General features: G+C 42.4%; 1 protein-coding gene and 1 long non-coding RNA gene across 7 annotated transcripts in view; one reads left to right on the top strand and one right to left on the bottom strand.

Annotated features, from left to right (window-relative positions):
- The window catches only part of ZNF536 (zinc finger protein 536), a 403,907-nt gene that overhangs the window by 312,663 nt on the left and 71,639 nt on the right, over positions 1-19,605 (bottom strand). For all 6 annotated transcript variants that reach the window (XM_075189234.1, XM_075189233.1, XM_075189236.1 and 3 more), the window contains exons 2-3: positions 11,142-11,211; positions 9,850-9,934 (exon numbers count right to left, since the gene is read on the bottom strand). The gene's annotated coding sequence lies outside the window, so the exon portion shown is untranslated. The remainder of the gene's footprint in view (positions 1-9,849; positions 9,935-11,141; positions 11,212-19,605) is intronic.
- LOC142104523 (uncharacterized) overlaps positions 15,905-19,605 on the top strand; it is a 412,155-nt gene continuing 408,454 nt past the window's right edge. Inside the window, exon 1 of the long non-coding RNA XR_012679579.1 lies at positions 15,905-15,950. This is a non-coding gene — a long non-coding RNA (uncharacterized LOC142104523). The remainder of the gene's footprint in view (positions 15,951-19,605) is intronic.

The following is a 19,605-nucleotide window of genomic DNA, read 5'->3' as shown; positions in this document are numbered from 1 at the left end:
GACACTGACCATGGTCAATATGTCATCATTAAAGAACTTTGGCGCATCCTGGCGATCTTACCCTACCGACCATGTTTAAGGTTGTAGGAGGTATGTCTTTTAAAAAAAAAAAAAAATACAGAAATATCAGAAATGTGTCAGAGGTATTTCCCTTATTACAGCGTCCTACGAATTTCAAATGAAATATCTTGCATTGTTCCAAGATGTCAGGTCTCCTGTGAAATACCTGCGAGGGAGATAGACGACAGAATATTTTTTCTCACGGCTGCTCTCTTGGCTTCCCCATTGATCCCTGCCAAATATACCTAACTTCTGACCTGCTAAAAGCGCCATCTGCAACTCAAGGCAATGCTGATAATAGTATCATGATAAATACAGACAGTAATTGTAGCGGCCTTGAATATATTCACGTTTCATCCAGATCGGTATCAGGTGAGCTCTAAAACGCTGCACAAATGCTTCTATTCTTACTCGCGTCAAGTGTATCGCGCAGGACGTGTGGAGAGAAACTCTCTAACAATCCCAGAGTTCAAGTTGATCAACTTCTGTTTACAGAATTAAAATTTGAACTTTGTTATCAAAGAAAATGTTTTGTTCTATAATTCCCACGAGTATTATACACCTGCCATTGTATAAAATATATGTAATGCAGTTTTCAACTTTTGAAAAGCCTTCCCCCATTATTTAGGGACCACTCCGATTTTCCACTTCATTTTGGGTGCCACCTAAATGGATGCTGGAATGTCGCCACTGACAGCCCTGCAGACTGTACACGTCTAGGGGATTTAGTCTGACGGGACAGGCATAACACCTTGTTGGATTGGCCACCGTTCCTGTCCAATCAGAAGCCATTTTCACTGCACACACCCAGCCTAGGCGATTTAAACAACTTGCAATCTTCTTTTCCTGATGTCAACTTCTCCAACAACACAGCACAGGTGATGATGGAAACCCTCAGGGTTCAGGGGCAACTAACGAGGGGGGCTTCCAAAGTGGACAACCACTTGAAAATATTAAATGCATATTGCTGTATACGGGCAAATAAAAACAACTTTTCTGGCTGCTCCTGCAGTGTACAGGACACAAGCATAGATTGAACGAGGAATCATTGTATATTCATGATGAACCTATGCACCGTACGTGGATGCTGAATAAGTCCATACCATGTCATATGCTTTCTCCAACATTAGTCTGTACATTCAGCAAAGGAATCAATCATCAGTACGAAGGTTCTTACTGCATTCCAAACAAGTTTATTATCTAGGTTGGAGTTCTTACGGATTAACGCATAAACCCTGATGTTTTATTTTTTTATTTTATTTTTTATTAAACCGATCCAGTGACCTGGATCAACAAAAGGATTTTATTTTACAAGCCGCAGATCTGATATATATATGAAAAAGAAGACTTTACAGATCTATTGGTACATTGATAAATGGATATTATACCGCTTTCTTTCAGCGACTAGTTAAGGACACATTGTTAAGGGGTTAAATCATAGGAATTAGCTGCTGCTGTCACCAGCCCGTCAGCGTTCAGCCGCTCACAATGCAAGTTCCTTTCTTATTTACAGATTCCATTACACCCATAGACTGTTTTGAATGCTAATGTGCGCTCTCCAATTAGGGAATGAAAAAAGTGCTATTTTCCATGCTGAGATTTTCTAGCTAAACGGCAAAGACCTAAAGAGCCTGAAGCCTTTCAGGGAAGACCAGAGATTAAACAAACAGGGCCCAGCGAACATGTGAGAAAGAAACACTCTCAATTCACAGGGAAATCTCAAACAAAAAGGTAGAGCCGGATAATGTTGCAAAAACTGTTTACTGATATGATCACGCTGGTGTGTCATATCAAATATATACAGGGGGTGAGTCTACCGACAGCAGATCAGTGAAGTCAGATTAGAAGGGTGTAATATCTCCTGGTGTCATCAAATCCACAGGCTCGTGGGGGTATGACTGTAAATGCAGCTTATATTAATTATTGCCTTTCCCTAAACATCAATAACTCCTCAAATTAAAGCAGGTCGGCTACCCCTACCAAAAAATATCCTTTATTCTCAATAAGGATTTGTATAAGAACTGTAGCAATGGTCATTCCATTCCTCTACCCAATCTTTAGTAGCATGGGGCAGCACGGGGGCATAGTGGTTAGCACTTCTGCCTCACAGCGCTGGGGTCATGAGTACAATTCCCGACCATGGCCTTATCTGTGTGGAGTTTGTATGTTCTCCCCGTGTTTGCGTGGGTTTCCTCCGGGTGCTTCGGTTTCCTCCCACACCCCAAAAACATACTGGTAGGTTAATTGGTTTCCTCCGGGTGCTTCGGTTTCCTCCCACACCCCAAAAACATGCTGGTAGGTTAATTGGCTGCTATCAAAATTGACCCTGTTCTCTCTCTCTCTCTCTGTCTGTGTGTGTGTGTGTGTGTGTGTGTGTATGTTAGGGGATTTAGACTGTAAGCTCCAATGGGGCAGGGACTGAAGTGAATGAGTTCTCTGTACAGTGCTGCGGAATCAGTGGCGCTATATACCTCCCTCTCAGGAGGAAGCGGTAACTGTACTTTCAACTTAGACGCCTTTTGCAAGTGTTGGAGACGACAAGCTCTCCGCTTCCTTCGCGTTTTAAGTCGCTTCAGAGAGATACCATCTATTTGTTGTTGATTTTAGAAGATGTTTTTGAGTGAATGCAAAACAGATAATTAATTATGTTGATTGCTGAATGCTGAATCACGTTCTAACATTACCTGAGAGAGCAAAACATCTTCTAGAGCCTAATATGTTTTCACCCTCAAGTATGAATCACAAGAAAAGACATATTCCAAACTTAGATGATTTCCAAACAGGAATTAGCAACAAAAAAAAAAAAAAAGCAGAGGGGGTGAAATACAAAAAGAACAAGAATCAAACTTATGAAAAATTGCATTTAATTACCGTTTAAATGAAGTACGGGATGACAAGTAAAATGAAGGCAGAATTACGTCTAATTTTTAATGCGCTTTGTGCTCCTTACAAAAGGTATTCTGCATTTGTTGTTATGTTCTAATCCCATAACTACAATGTATAATATTTACATTTCTGTCTTGCTCCTATCAGGCTGGATGACCTATATATGTCATTTGAAGGAGAGCTACGCGTTCTGAAAGCTTTAATCAGCATGCATTTTAACTCAACACCAACACGGCAATAATAAACAGAACGTCTTCACTTGCCATCAAAATAAAGAGTATTATCCCAGGCAGGTGAAGGGAAGGGAGACATTTTGGTGGTCACATGATGTCATCTGTGGCTCCCATTAGATTTTGGCTTTTGACAGAATGAGTTTTATGAAATATGATGCTGAACTCTAAGTGAGATGGGCGAAGTCAAGGATTAATACTGAATGTGACATTAACTGTTCTTGACTGACAGCAGCTGTTCTGTTCTCCTGAGCTTGTTCCTCATGATTTGGTGTTTGTGTATGTTGTACGCTACCCAGATATATTTAAGAGGACACATTTGAGACAAATAGAAAGAAGAACATGACCCCCAACAAAATGTTTGACACATTGTTGTGATGGGTGACACCAATGGACCCTAAACATCTGCCTTGAGGATATTATTATATGCTCGTGTAATAGAGAGAAGGAGAAGGTGTTAGGGTCACCATCGTTGGCCGGAGACTGGAGCACTGTCTATCAGATACAGGATATCACAACATACATTGTGTTGCTCATTATGATGTGTCAGTAATACTGGATGTAGGAGAGTATTTCCTGGATAAGTGGCATAGTTGGTACTTTGAGTCTGAGATGGATAGAGCGTTGTAGTCTTGCCATACATCAACATCCCACTACAGCCAGAAGACCATACCAGCCTTCCTAAGATACATATAGGTCTTTCCATCTTTCTTCACTTACAACTCTACGTTTCAGCCACATAAAACACTGTATGGAAAGCAGCCGTGTAACAAAACAGTTGGACGTTGAATTGACAGTTCGATACAAGACTCACATCACTACCGTGTGTGCAGTAGAGGCTTAGATTGGCTAGATATTGACCTAAACCATCCCACTTCAAACCTGCCTGTGCTGAAATACTCTCTATTGCTGCATTTTCACACTAGGCTACAACGTTGCAGCCCAATGCCACATTAACAGTCTACTCTAACAGACCATAGGAGCAGAATATGCCCCACCTCATCTAGCTCCATAAAAGGGGGATCAGGCTTAATGACCAGAACTGCATCTTATATCCTTCTAATGTGCACAGACAAATACTTACTTCCTGCGTATTCAAAATTATTTTCTCAAATATTTTAACTATAATCAGTTCTCCAAACCGTTACATATGTTGATGAACACGGGCACATGTAGAGTGTGATTGCGTGTTTACAACCTGTCCGATGAATGGGTCCTTTTAACCCAAAACGTGGCAAAATATGTTAGACAAATTAACATTATTTATATCTTCTACAGAAATGTTTTGCTCTTTTTTATTATAAGATCATGCATGGAAACGTTAATATTAGATGTTTTATAAACATTAAATTGCATTTAGATTATGGTTGTAACTTAAAATGCTGTAAATTTCAACAATTATGTTTAAGTTGTAGAAGGGACTGCAACAGGCCAGACAGCGGACTCTTATGATAAGAACCTCCTGCCCCCTCCACCCAACTACAGTGCAATATATATGCTAGATATAGTTTTACAACATCTGCTTGTGAGGACTTTGAGCAAACCCCACTTGTATCTTCTACTTCTTTGCCTGTTCCTTCTATTTTTGTAGCTTCCCAGACCTGGATACACCCGAAATAACATCATACCTACGGCAATGACATCACATATCTCTTTCCAGTAGACCTCTAGTTACCATAGAGTGAAATGTCACAAATCAATAAGATTGACAGGAGAGCTCCGGAAAGTGATAAAAGGGATTATGAGGAGTAGAAGAGAACTACTGCTAACTAGTACCAATAATGATACTAAGTCCTATGACAAATTCACCACTTAATAGTTACATTTTTAGACCAACACAAAGGGAAAATTACAAAAACACAGAGTAAGAGTCCATGTACATAATAGAGCTCTGTAGTGTAAGTTAGGGCAGCAATCTCTGCCAAGATACAATGTATCCTGTTTCAGATCCTGTACAATGGTGACGTTTTTGGCTTGAGTTTACAAACCTTGACTTCTGAGCCACTTGTACATCACCCAAATGGCAACGCCGTCAGTTTTTCACAAAGGGAGGGGGGGACTATTCACAAAAGTGTGACAGTCATTAGCATCTCTAGTGACATTCATTTAAATGTCCATTAACCAGCACTCACATCTATCACGGTTTGGAGGGTATCCCCCAGAGTTGGGTGGCAGCCTCCCAAAGTGGCTATAAATTCTCGGCTGACGTCGATAAATCCAATCCAATGTTTGGCAAGGGTTCTGGCGATACGTCTGCAGAGAATTTAAAATGCATCCTGCTGTTCTTGGGTCTCTAAGTGACACCCGCATCTGCACTCACGGCCAGCTTTCATTTAACCAATATGGTGCCGATTCGTGAGGACCTTCTGTGCAGAGATATTAATTAACTGCAGAATGAAGTGACAATTGCTCGCTATTGGGGTGGATTGGAAGTAGACATAGGCTGAAGGAAATCTAAATTTAATAACACAGTTTTTGGTCACATTATGTCCTCATCCCTGGTTCGCATATCACCCGGTGCAAAATATTGTTACTTGCCGGTACACATCCATGCGCAGTTCTGTAAGAATTAGGCACAAAGGGAGTGATGTAGGTTCTTGTTGGTTTGCAAACTTGCGCCAACATAAATACGCATGGGCACAAATTCAATAAGGTCACTTATATTTAAAGATATATTACGAATAGTCAGATCACAACTCTAAGTATGGACACAATAACGTGAAGCATAGAACTTGCACCTACTTTCTATAGGTGGAAAAAAAACCTACAAAACCCACATTTTAGATATAACTGGAACCCTAAAGACTAAGCTCAGTGGGCGCGGTCAACTTTCGTCTCCTTATTCCCCTACCATACTGCACTTGCATTGCGAACGCCCCTGACCCATATTTCTGAGCGCAAGGGGCTCTAAAAGTGACAGATATCTGCAGCTCAAAACACTGGCAGAAGTTGAGTGCACGCCCAGTGCGCCAAATTTGATGCTACAAGCCAAATTGCGGCGTGTAAATGCACTTACGTCCATATGCAAATCAGGTCCACTATATGCAAATAGGCCTTAGTGATGTCACAGCAGCAACTGCAAGACCTGCGCTGGTTTGTGAATGACCCTTAGTGGTTTGTATGGGATGGGTATTATCATAGATGTTAATACCTGCAATTCTATATTATTACACTATATAAAATATCAGCGCAATCTGCATGGCATTATATTTCTTCTTTAAAAGACTAAAAAAAAAGAAAAAAGATTAATCTGTCTTGTAGTTTTTGCCTTTTCCTGTCCCTGCGAATATTCACCTCGAAATTAATCAAGTCCGGACATTGTCGATATTATTTCCAATGCACAGGCTATGCAGGTAATATTTATAGCCTAGGCGAAAAAATAATAAAATATATACTTGAGGTTAATAGATAAATTGATATGCGCATAGAAGACCATAAACAAAAGATACTAATATATGACAGAAAGCTCAATACAAGCTCAATCAGAGCATAAATATGGATTTCACGGCACACATGGACTCTGGAAGCTAAGTTCTAATCATATCAGCTCTGCAATTTTAAAAATAATAAATTCGAAGAGGGGGAGAAATAGACTTCAAATAAACGCATATTGTTAAAGAAAATTGTGTCGCTTGCATATGAGAAACAGTTTCTAGGATTTGGAAAAATAAACAGAGAAATGTTCGTAGTGTGACAGATTTGTTGTTCTCTCTATTATAGTCTGTGCTGTGATTTTATGTTTGTATCGCCCCCCCCCCCCCCACCTCAGTTTGATTTTACTTGCAAAGGTAAACAGAGTACGATAATAATTCCAATGCAACAATCAATAAGTAAAACAATGGAGTTGAGCAAGGCGCTTCCTAGATGCTGGTTGACAGTCAAGAGAATAATGTGTCATGCAAGTGATCTTTAACCCAACACAGGACCTTGTTTGCAAAGCACACTGGGCGCGCAGAGCGAACATCGTGGTTTTGTACCACAGCGCCTATGTTGTTCGTTCGCCGTGTATCTTAGGATGAGAATGATTTTCGCCAAGTCTGAGTTTGTACAAAAATCAAAAACTTCTGTGCAGTGCAAATGGCAGAGCGCCCAACCAAACATGCCCTCTCAACCCTTTCTCATTCCAGTAATTTTGCACTAAATCACATTTTTGCATTGCTCTGCAAGATTAGTTGAATCCATGATGATGATAATGACATTTGTCACTGTGCTTTTATATTGAATGACAACATTAATTGATCTCTGCCACTACATAACGAATTTTAAAAATGAAACTACCGGGTTAAACAGGATAAAGGTGTCAATCTTGTATCGGACCTTTGCCCGGGGCCATAGTTAGGGCTACGTTAGGGTACGACAGGTTTAACCACCAAGGGCGAAAAGCTGAAGGACAGGGTCAACCACCAAAGGCGAAAAGCTGAAGGACAGGGTCAACCACCAAAGGCGAAAAGCTGAAGACAGGGTCAACCACCAAAGGCGAAAAGCTGAAGGACAGGGTCAACCACCAAGGGGGCGTAAAGCTGAGGGTAGGTTTGCTTAAACTTAAGAGCAAGAGGGTGTCAGATTTGTTTCTTGCCCCAGGCACGGATGCATCTTCAGCAAACCTACCAATTCCGCTGACAACTTGTATACATTGTATATCAGGTAATATACAGACTCTCTTACACAACTGTCAGGTGTATGTGTTAATATAGCAGCACACTGCAGCCCAGACGTGAGCACACCTACAGCTGGCAATAGTAAATTTCATTAGATTTCAGTAGGGAGAGGGGGGGGGGAGATCTCTACAAAACAGTAATCCCGTCTTTCAGCACAAATGTTATAGGAAGCTATGAATTTGGTAGATGTGAATGGGATGTTGGTACATGTTTTACTAAGGTATTATAATGGCAGCCTATTATTAGATCACATTAATCATCACTGTGCCAAAGGCGGTGACAGACTCGCTGAATACGATTGAAAGGGTTGTAATGGATATAAATTACCCATTGTGTGATAAAAGGATTTTTACTAAGAAGGTAAGGAATAAAACAGCAAATTCAAATCTGACTGCGGCATAAAAACCCAGAAAAATAAAAGTAAGCCAGACTCAGGGAAATCCACATATTTGGGGAGGTAAGCAGTTTTTAAACAAGGTGGTCATCAAGCATATAAATTGTATACTATGCAAAATTAATTTCCTTGATGCATAATGCTATCAGGTTAGAGCAGCAGTAGGTTCTATCCAGGAAGTGATTTTCTCGACGGCAAAATCTCTTTAGCGTTGTGACATTCTGTGAAGTGACAGGACAAAACGCTCACTCCGTCCCCGCCACCTACTCCGAAATCATTCCCTGTGCTGCGGAGGGCATTTATCTCACTGCCCGCTCCTTCAGTTACAGCCTCTGTACTTCTAAGTTTCAAGTTGGACTGAAATCTCTCAGCCAGGGCTGACATCGTTTAGTGGACATGTTAACTACAGGAGAATGGAAGAGCCGAATGAATTCAAGTAATGAGTTTGCAGTTTGCCCTGGTGACAGCTACACTGTAATTGCCGGGTACAACACGCACACAGTTCAGTGCAGTGTTTGGGAACAGGACACTTTAAATTTTAAAAGCCGTTTTTAAAGCCGTTGTCAAAGTTGGAACAAAATACTGCACAATTGGGCAGAGTAATGCAAGCGTATGCCAGTTTGCGTAGCGCAACTTACGTGAAACCTGTGCGTGCCTGATGCAACAAATGCTGCTGATCTGGAGGTGGGCACATCTTCATATGGGCGGAAATGCAGTAGTTTTCTCCTTAATTTACTCCCATTTTTGAATCAGCCCCAATGAGTGTAAAATCGCTGGACCACTCTGTTTAAAGGGACTCTCACCCCATCTTCTTTTATTTTTCCTTTGCATTTGTCCAATGTACATATTACTAGTAAACCGTAGAGCTCAGCATTCAGCCATTGTTTGCCTTCTCTTCTCTGTAATCCCTCCCCAGAGATCTCCCTGGGATTATCGCATTGAGGTGCAATAATCCTCTCATGAGAACAGCTTGGCAGCATGGCCTACCGCACAACATCACTGGGGGCACAACCAGGTCTGGGAAGGTCAGAAGATAGGACAGACAGCAGACAAAGATCTAACAGACACAACCCTGGAGACTGCTCCCAGTCTGCACAGAGAGATAACACGACATTACATTGAGAGTGTATATTCCGGGACTAAGAACAGCTGAACAGATGTCATATGGGCGTGGATATAGAATATTGCCACATTTATATGATGTCATTGGTGCGTGGGGCTATAACTTGACATCTAGCACACACGGCCAAATTTACATTTCTTACCCCCTTAGGCCTAGTATTCTGTCCCTCCCCATACCCTAAACTACCCACTGCCATAGATCCTTAGTGTTCCAACCACCACTGCACATGTCAGTATAAAATAATGAAACCAATACAGTCCTATAGCAATGTGACAACACATTTATGTGAGGTCAGTGAGGGCCTGCTATGATACCTTATAAGCATGTGTGCACAGGATGCCGTTACTAGGCATGTTACTGATGTAACATGTATAACCATATTTATATGACGTAGTTGGGGGCATGGCTATGAAATGTGTCATACAACCTTTTATTCACAACTTTACTGCACTGTACAGACATAGAGCAACCACAGTAATACAAGAAATTGAGACTTACCAAGCGCTACAAAGTCGCAGACTCAAACATTCAGACCTGTCTCAGTTCTGAACCAGTGACAGCAATGACGGGGCGGCCAATCATACTAGGGGAAAGAAGGGAAGAGATCTCTTACTATTCATAATGGGTGGAAACATTGTAGCCAGGCAGAAATAGCGATCAGTCATCTGATTCTAAATGCACAAAGGGATTACACAAACATGAAGGTAGAAGGACCCAAGAGCAGGGTTTTGTCTAAATCCTGGTCTGCACTAGCAGTGATCCAGTGGGGTCTGGGCAAAATTGTGACAATTAATGGACTGCGGAAGATAGAAACTTCTAGTATGGTAGATTTGGGAAACCGAGTTGGGAAAAAAGTCAGTAATCATTCTACATATTCAGATTACATTCATTACATCGATGCCTTGCCTTTTGGTGTAGCACCCCTTAACCACCGGCACCATAGGGAGCAGCCTAGATTCACCTAATGGTAGCACCGACCCCGGTCATTACATCATCGGGCACAGCTGTTTATTTGCATTGGGAATGGATATCACAGAAAGCTGCTGTCTAGATACAACTGTATCCAACACAGAGAGCACAGCAGAATGATATCATATCTCGGAGCAAAACTATAACAACGCTGCCCAGTGATATAATTACATCGCTGAGGAGCACAGAGAGAAGTCAGACAGACCGGTCGGTGTATTCAGTAACGTTGCTGGAGGCCACGTACAGACCAAAGTCACCTGGCGGTGGGGCCGAGGTATGTTACTATAGATTAATACATAACTGAAAACGTATAAATGTGGGAAGGGACGGAACCATATATATTGTCACTACCTGCCCAGCTCCTAAATGACTCAATCAGGGAAGTGATTGGCAGGTTTATATCTTTGGGTTGGTTCTGTATGCAATGAATTATAAGTCATATTATCATCTATGTTAGCTCAATGCAAAAGGGACCCAGTAATTAGACGTCTCTTGACAAGGTGAGATGAAAGTAAACTGAATGTGTACTTATCGTGCAGATCATAGTTTGTTTCCTATCGTGCCCTAAGACACTATCCTTCCATTAGTCACATTGCATAAAATATAAAGGTTGGACTGGTGGGTACTGCTTGCAGAAATGTGAAACATTGGGTTTGATTTGGAAAAGGAGGAGTCCAAAGATTGAATGATATCTAATATACAGGGTTGAAGGACTGACAGTAAAAGCACACGTGCTGCACGTGCGAACAGTACAAGAATCGTACAACGAGACAGTAACACATATAATCTACATCTCTATGGCGCTAATGCCGCACACTCACCTGGAGATCTACCACTAGATGTTCAGCTGAAGGTTGATTGATGGAGGATTACACAGCACTCTGATCCGTTCTATAAATAAACAGAATATAGTAATAAATATACTGTACATTGAGTGCATGTGTTACTACAAAATCAGGTTACAGGTAGGAACACAGTTAGTCTGCAGCAGCAGGCTGCAGACAGGGTTAAGTTTTCCCTAGGTTCCTTTCTTAGCACACACACACACACAGGTGTTCCACATGGGTGTGATTGGTTTGCTGTGATTTGTTTGTAGTGCTTGGGGTGGAGGATAAAGACACTGTTTGTATGTGTGGGTGGCACCACCGATGCCAGCAAGTGGCCGGCTTGCAGACAGGGAAGTTATGTCTAGCCAGATGTAGGTGGTGGGGAATTTTGGGTACTGTGTTGGATATGATTGCTGTACCAGCATTGGAACTGTTTTACCATTCTGACAACTGCTAATAAACAGTTAAATGGTTCAGCATACCTGTGTCCGATTCCTGTGAATGTTGAACTTTCTCACAATATATATATATATATATATATATATATATATATATATATATAAAATATCCACCTCTTTATCTATCTGCATCATAGCCAATATCTGCTTGTTTATCTATCTACAGCATCCACTGACATATATTCACTGCGAGATATAAAGTGGCTTTACAAGTATCTACTATTATTACTAAGTGGAGACAGCCACGCTGATAATTAAACCAATATTAATGAGAATGCAGCCTGTTAATTTACTAGGACCTACCAACAACACTGAGGTACCCAGTGCCTCGTGCCTCAGTGGATGTCACTAGTTCCTAATGAACATGCTGCATTCTCATCATGTGCCTCAATGATAGGCTGCTCAGTCCATAGACCAGTTATACAGTCCTCAACACGTAAGAAACTGACAACTGCAGCTAATGATTAACATCCTCCTCACCCGGAGACACAACAGAGGGGTATTAGGAAGAACAATAGAGAAATTAGCACAAACCTCTTATAAATATTCCCAGTAACATTTCTACAGGAGCATATGTCAGTCTCTGTTCATAGCCAAGAACATATAAGACCCCCGTCAGAGCCCGTTCCCCCCCCTCTGACCTACAGTTCCTATCCTCTGCCCCAGTCTGACGCGGTCAGGGCGGAAATTTCATTCTTCATTGGACGCAACCAGCTCTTGAAGCTATTTTAATTGACTTATAAAACATTCATAAAGACCCATCGCTTCTTAGCATCTCACTGTAACTAGTGAATATTGCTATTTATATTCCAAAGATTACTCAGGATTTCTCAAAATGAATAAATAACTAATAAGAACCGGACATCCATATATTCCAAGGGTCCAACGTCTATTTCATCTCATGAATCTCGTTCCTAAAAAGGCACCCAGTATATTACACCACTTACTATCGTGTGAGAACACCCTGTTACATTTCTCCTGGTCGTTAACACATATCTATCCTGGTTACAGGCAGAACTTAGAGGAAGTAAGAGAAGATGTGTAACACATTAGAACAAAGATCCCAACCATTGTTATAGTAATTTGTAAATTGAATAATTGCTGCTGCCTTGTGGTTGATAAACTATATGTATGGGTCTATCCGTAGCAGTAAAGCATAACTATCTTCCGGAGTGTAGCAACATCATCATCATCACCATTTATTTATATAGCGCCACTGATTCCACAGCGCTGCAACATTTTTTCACCAAAGTAGAAAGAACAAAGTATGACAGCTGAAGTACAATTCTATCTGAATAAATAGACAAGACTGCTACAATCTCAAATTAAACGTATACAGGTCACACAGCTCACAGATAGAATGTGCTTAATGTGCACCGGCATTACGAAACCATCTAATTATTATAGGAACCTCCTTTAGAAATGCAAACTACGCAAATTTGTACTGCGCTTGCTCACAAAAAAGCACACGGCTACGTCTGTATGCCGATTTGCCTGCGTCTGACACTTGCGTCACGTTACGCTGGGAAAGACGGAACAGAGTAGGAAAGGGAGGGTCAAACGTAGTCCGAACACAGCCGCTTCTGATTGCGGACTGACCTCTGCAGCCGTTAGGGGCCTTCTTGATTGATCGTGCCTATATTATATGATTATGTTGGGGTATTTTGGAAAGAATGTTTAGCTACTTTCATTAGTACACAAGAAGGAATATTATACCTGATGTATTATAGAGTTGTTGCTTTTTTATAGATATATAACCTAATTGCATATGTGTTTTTTGTTATCAAAAGAAATGTTAAAAACTTTTCTTATGCCTTTGCGGTTGGGTCTAAGGGCTAGATTTACTAAGCTGCGGGTTTGAAAAAGTGGGGATGTTGCCTATAGCAGCCAATCAGATTCTAGCTTTCATTTATTTAGTACCTTCTACAAAATGAAAGCTAGAATCTGATTGGTTGCTATAGGCAACATCCCCACTTTTTCAAACCCGCAGCTTAGTGAATCTAGCCCTAAGTGTCTGTGATGTACACCGGACATAAAGCTGACACCTATAATACTGGTGTCAAGCTGGACATGTCCCGAGATGCCTCTAGAACGCTTATTTGAAAACATATGCATCCAAATCAGAATGAGCCCCTTGGTCTTATGTTGTTGAACATATGATGGTGCTATTGTAACTGTATGGTAAGTGTATGTATTACAACGTATCACCCAACCGGACTATAGATACAGTTTATGACTTCTGATCTGCTTTCCTGTCCTCTACGTTAAATAGGGTCTTAACTTTAAGAATTGGGGGGGGTCATAAAAAAATTGACTCTGGGTTAATGAAGTAACCGCACATAAGTTGTGCCCATTGTGACAAAAACCAAGCTCTGACATGCAGGTTATAAACTGAGTGCCCGCGAGCTATTATAATTGCAAGCGTCCCTGCTACCGATATAGAGAATCCGTTTTACAACCCAAAATCAAAAGCGAACTCTACAGCAATCACCATCTACAAAGACTGTGAACTCTCCTCTGCCATCTGATTATGCAAAACTAAATAGACCTAAATAGACCCCAGCCTTCTGCAAATTATGTACACTGTTCTCTAAATTATGACGAAGCCTGTAATTTCACAGCAATGAGGGAGGTTATTAATCCTCATCCATGTGGACAATGATGTGAGAAATTCACTAGATTTCACGATTGGGTCCATTTAAAATGAAAACCCAGCTACCATTTTTATATAAAAAAAAATTAAAAAAAGAAAGATACGCAGGTCTGGCGGTGGGGACAGAGGCAATTAGCCCAATTATAAGGGTCTTTGGAAGGCGTGACAATAAACTGCTTATGGGAAGCCTCGCACAGAAACTCGTCTCATCTTTGACTGGGAATGGATATGGAATTGCCGCTTAATGGTTTGGTGCATGAAGACAGCATCGCTCGGCCGGAGAAGAGACACTTCTGTCTTATTTCTCCTCTGACCACTTTAAGAAATACCCAGATCGGTACTTCATACCCAGTTAGGCTAATTTGCAGCTTCTTAGAGTATCATGTTAAATAACGCAATCCCCTCATTATGACAGCATGCAACCTTGGTAACAGGTCTCCAATCACTCACTACGAGTTCAACTCAGCCTTAGAATAAATCCGTTAATTGTGCCATTTCTGTAGGACGCCAAGAATCCATGTCTTGGTCACAATCATGCAGTCCTGAACCAACCTTCACTAGATACTAGGATACATATTCATACTGTAACTGCATAGTGACCTATACGCACAAGTCCATCAAGTTCGACCTTTTCCTAGGACTCAGCTCACCTGCTGGACCCCAATATGCCCCCCAACCAACCCACCCCTGGATCTATATACATATATATATATATATATATATATATATACATACATATACATACATACATACACACACACACACTTACACATACACATTTTGAGAAACTATTCAGGAGGGGGTATATTTGCGATAAAGTATTGACTGTAGGGACAAGATTGCTGATCTACGTTCAGCAGACTGTAAGCCCAGGGATAGGCCATGCAGTCACCCTCTCTTAGGCGGAGACTTTCTGATAACAGAGAGCAGTAACGCGCACTGAGGTGCATCATAAAGATAAACACAGCATAAATATAAATGCAGCGCCAAACATGACAAGTTCTGTCAGTGATCAACGGCTGATGAAAAATATTGTATATACAAAAAAAAATAAGAAACCAGTATTAATATGCAGTAACATTACACAAACGCCCTGATTTTGCACCCTGAATACCTCAGTGATTTTAACTGGATAACTAAATGGATCAAATTCAACATGCATGATGAGGAGGAAATGAATATAAAATGATTTCTCTGCTACCACTCTGAACATGGCTGTCACACGCATGTCTCTCACTTAACTTATATGGTAACAGACTTGCTCACAAAAGAACATTCAGGGGTAAATTTACTAAACTGCGGGTTTGAGAAGTGGAGATGTTGCCTATAGCAACCAATCAGATTCTAGTTATCATTTATTTAGTACAGTCTACAAAATGAAAGCTAGAATCTGATTGGTTGCTATAGGCAACATCTCCACTTTTTCAAACACGCAGTTTAGTAAATATACCCCTCAGACTACAATGTGTGTACGGCAGGCCCGGCGCTACCATTAGGCGGCTGCCTGGGGCGCCGGGCTCTGGGGGGCGCCACCGAGCGTCCCCACCACCATGATGAACAGACACAAGGGGCACCTGAGGTGGTTACCAGACAGCTGCAGACCGGCAGAGCTGCGGGCGCGGTCTCAGGGTCATGTGACTGCTGCAGTCACATGGTACTCAGTGGAGGCGGGCTGATGGGAGCCTACATCAGGTAAGAAGAGGGGGCGATCCCCAATTTAGTCCATTCTACAAGAGATAAAGTCTCACAGAGGAAGGTGTGAACCATTACCTGATAGATTTACCTCATAGATATTCAGTTCTTTTTAATTTAACTTGTATATTAGGATTAGTGATCTTTTACAATATGAGTAGGACCATGTATGTATGTAGGATGTATGTATGTAGGATGTATGTATGTATGTATGTATGTATGTAGGATGTATGTATGTATGTATGTATGTATGTAGGATGTATGTATGTATGTATGTATGTAGGATGTATGTATGTAGGATGTATGTATGTATGTATGTATGTATGTATGTATGTATGTAGGATGTATGTATGTATGTATGTATGTATGTATGTATGTATGTAGGATGTATGTATGTATGTATGTATGTATGTATGTATGTATGTATGTATGTAGGATGTATGTATGTATGTATGTATGTATGTATGTATGTATGTATGTAGGATGTATGTATGTATGTATGTATGTATGTATGTATGTATGTATGTAGGATGTATGTATGTATGTATGTAGGATGTATGGACATGTATGTTAACTATTAAAGTGCTGAATCTTTTACAAGGATGTTCCCTGTGATATGAAGCACCAGAAGATATATTATACAATTACATTCAATCCACAAATCAAACCATTTACAGAGCACTGTCTATAGTGAATGTAGGTAACAAGCTGTCCCTTGGTCTGACAGGAACAGAGCTCTGGGTGAGGTATAAGTTCTAACTATCGTGTAGATGACAGACTTTACCATAGAAAATGGTTGTTATTAGTATTATTTTTTTTTTTTTAAAACAACTTTATGTATAAAAGAAACATGTAAACAATCACAATACACTGCATTGGTGAGGTAAAAGACAAAAAAAAAGAATGTGTAATGTGGGGACACTGGTGAAAAAGGTGAGAGGGTGGCATGAGAGAGGAAAGCTGGTGGGCACAGGGGCAGGAGTGGGCAGAGAGGGGCATGTGTGAGAAAAGCTGGCAGGCTGGGGTTGACGTGTGTGAGAAAATCTGGTAGGCAGGGTGGTAGGTGAGAGAAAAGCTAGTGGGGTAGCATGGGCATGGGAGAGAAAAACTGGTGGGCAGAGTGGGCATGGGAGAGAAAAACTGGTGGACAGAGGAGCATCAGTGGGCAAAGCCTGGGGGTAGTGAGGGGCATATGTGAGAAAAGCTGGCAGGCTGAGGGTGACATGTGAAAAATATCTGGTAGGCAGGGTGGTATGTGAGAGAAAATCTAATGGGGTAGCATGGGCATGGGAGAGAAAAACTGGTGGGCAGAGTGGGCATGGGAGAGAAAAACTGGTGGACAGAGGAGCATCAGTGGGCAAAGCCTGGGGGTAGTGAGGGGCATATGTGAGAAAAGCTGGCAGGCTGAGGGTGACATGTGAAAAATATCTGGTAGGCAGGGTGGTATGTGAGAGAAAATCTAATGGGGTAGCATGGGCATGGGAGAGAAAAACTGATGGGCAGTGTGGGCATCGGAGAGAAAAGCTAGAAGACATGTGAGAAAAAAAGCTAGTTGGCAGAGGGTAACATGGGACAAAAAAGCTGGTGGGCAGCATGGGCATGTGAGAGAAAAACTGGTGGGCAGAGGGGCATGAGTGGGCAAAGTCTGTGGGCAGCGAGGGGCATATGTGTATGTGAGAAAAGCTGGCAGGCTGGGGTTGACGTGTGAGAAAATCTGGTAGCCAGGGTGGGCATGGGAGAGAAAAACTGATGGGCAGTGTGGGCATCGCAGAGAAAAGCTAGTAGACATGTGAGAAAAAAAGCTAGTTGGCAGAGGGTAACATGGGACAAAAAAGCTGGTGGGCAGCATGGGCATGTGAGAGAAAAACTGGTGGGCAGAGGGGCATGAGTGGGCAAAGTCTGTGGGCAGCGAGGGGCATATGTGTATGTGAGAAAAGCTGGCAGGCTGGGGTTGACGTGTGTGAGAAAATCTGGTAGGCAGGGTGGTAGGTGAGAGAAAAGCTAGTGGGGTAGCATGGGCATGGGAGAGAAAAACTGGTGGGCAGAGTGGGCATGGGAGAGAAAAACTGGTGGACAGAGGAGCATCAGTGGGCAAAGCCTGGGGGTAGTGAGGGGCATATGTGAGAAAAGCTGGCAGGCTGAGGGTGACATGTGAAAAATATCTGGTAGGCAGGGTGGTATGTGAGAGAAAATCTAATGGGGTAGCATGGGCATGGGAGAGAAAAACTGGTGGGCAGAGTGGGCATGGGAGAGAAAAACTGGTGGACAGAGGAGCATCAGTGGGCAAAGCCTGGGGGTAGTGAGGGGCATATGTGAGAAAAGCTGGCAGGCTGAGGGTGACATGTGAAAAATATCTGGTAGGCAGGGTGGTATGTGAGAGAAAATCTAATGGGGTAGCATGGGCATGGGAGAGAAAAACTGATGGGCAGTGTGGGCATCGGAGAGAAAAGCTAGAAGACATGTGAGAAAAAAAGCTAGTTGGCAGAGGGTAACATGGGACAAAAAAGCTGGTGGGCAGCATGGGCATGTGAGAGAAAAACTGGTGGGCAGAGGGGCATGAGTGGGCAAAGTCTGTGGGCAGCGAGGGGCATATGTGTATGTGAGAAAAGCTGGCAGGCTGGGGTTGACGTGTGAGAAAATCTGGTAGCCAGGGTGGGCATGGGAGAGAAAAACTGATGGGCAGTGTGGGCATCGCAGAGAAAAGCTAGTAGACATGTGAGAAAAAAAGCTAGTTGGCAGAGGGTAACATGGGACAAAAAAGCTGGTGGGCAGCATGGGCATGTGAGAGAAAAACTGGTGGGCAGAGGGGCATGAGTGGGCAAAGTCTGTGGGCAGCGAGGGGCATATGTGTATGTGAGAAAAGCTGGCAGGCTGGGGTTGACGTGTGAGAAAATCTGGTAGCCAGGGTGGGCATGGGAGAGAAAAACTGATGGGCAGTGTGGGCATCGGAGAGAAAAGCTAGTAGACATGTGAGGAAAAAAGCTAGTTGGCAGAGGGTAACATGGGACAAAAAAGCTGGTGGGCAGCATGGGCATGTGAGAGAAAAACTGGTGGGCAGCGTGGGCATGAGTGGGCAAAGTCTGTGGGCAGCGAGGGGCATATGTGAGAAAAGCTGGCAGGCTGGGGTTGACGTGTGAGAAAATCTGGTAGGCAGGGTGCTATGTGAGAGAAAAGCTAGTGGGATAGCATGGGCATGGGAGAGAAAAACTGATGGGCAGCGTGGGCATGGGAGAGAAAAACTGATGGGCAGCTTGGGCATGAGAGAGAAAAGCTAGTGGACGTGTGAGGAAAAAAGCTAGTTGGCAGAGGGTAACATAGGACAAAAAAGCTGGTGGGCAGCATGGGCATGTGAGAGAAAAAATTGTGGGCAGATGGGCATGAGTAGGCAAAGTCTGAGCTGTGTGGGGCATATGTGAGAAAAGCTGGCAGGCTGAGGGTGACGTGTGAAAAAAATCTGGTAGGCAGGGTGGTATGTGAGAGAAAAGTTAGTGGGGTAGCATGGGCATGGGAGAGAAAAACTGGTGGGCAGCGTGGGCATGGGAGAGAAAATCTGGTGGGCAGCGTGGGCATGGGAGAGAAAAACTGGTGGGCAGTGCGGGCATCGGAGAGCAAAGCTAGTGGGGTAGCATGGGCATGAGAGAGAAAAACTGGTGGG

The sequence above is a fragment of the Mixophyes fleayi genome, chromosome 10 (assembly GCF_038048845.1).
Source record: "Mixophyes fleayi isolate aMixFle1 chromosome 10, aMixFle1.hap1, whole genome shotgun sequence".
NCBI lineage: Eukaryota > Metazoa > Chordata > Amphibia > Anura > Limnodynastidae > Mixophyes > Mixophyes fleayi.
Note: the sequence above shows the minus strand (reverse complement) of the source record. Positions and strands in the feature narration are given on the sequence as shown.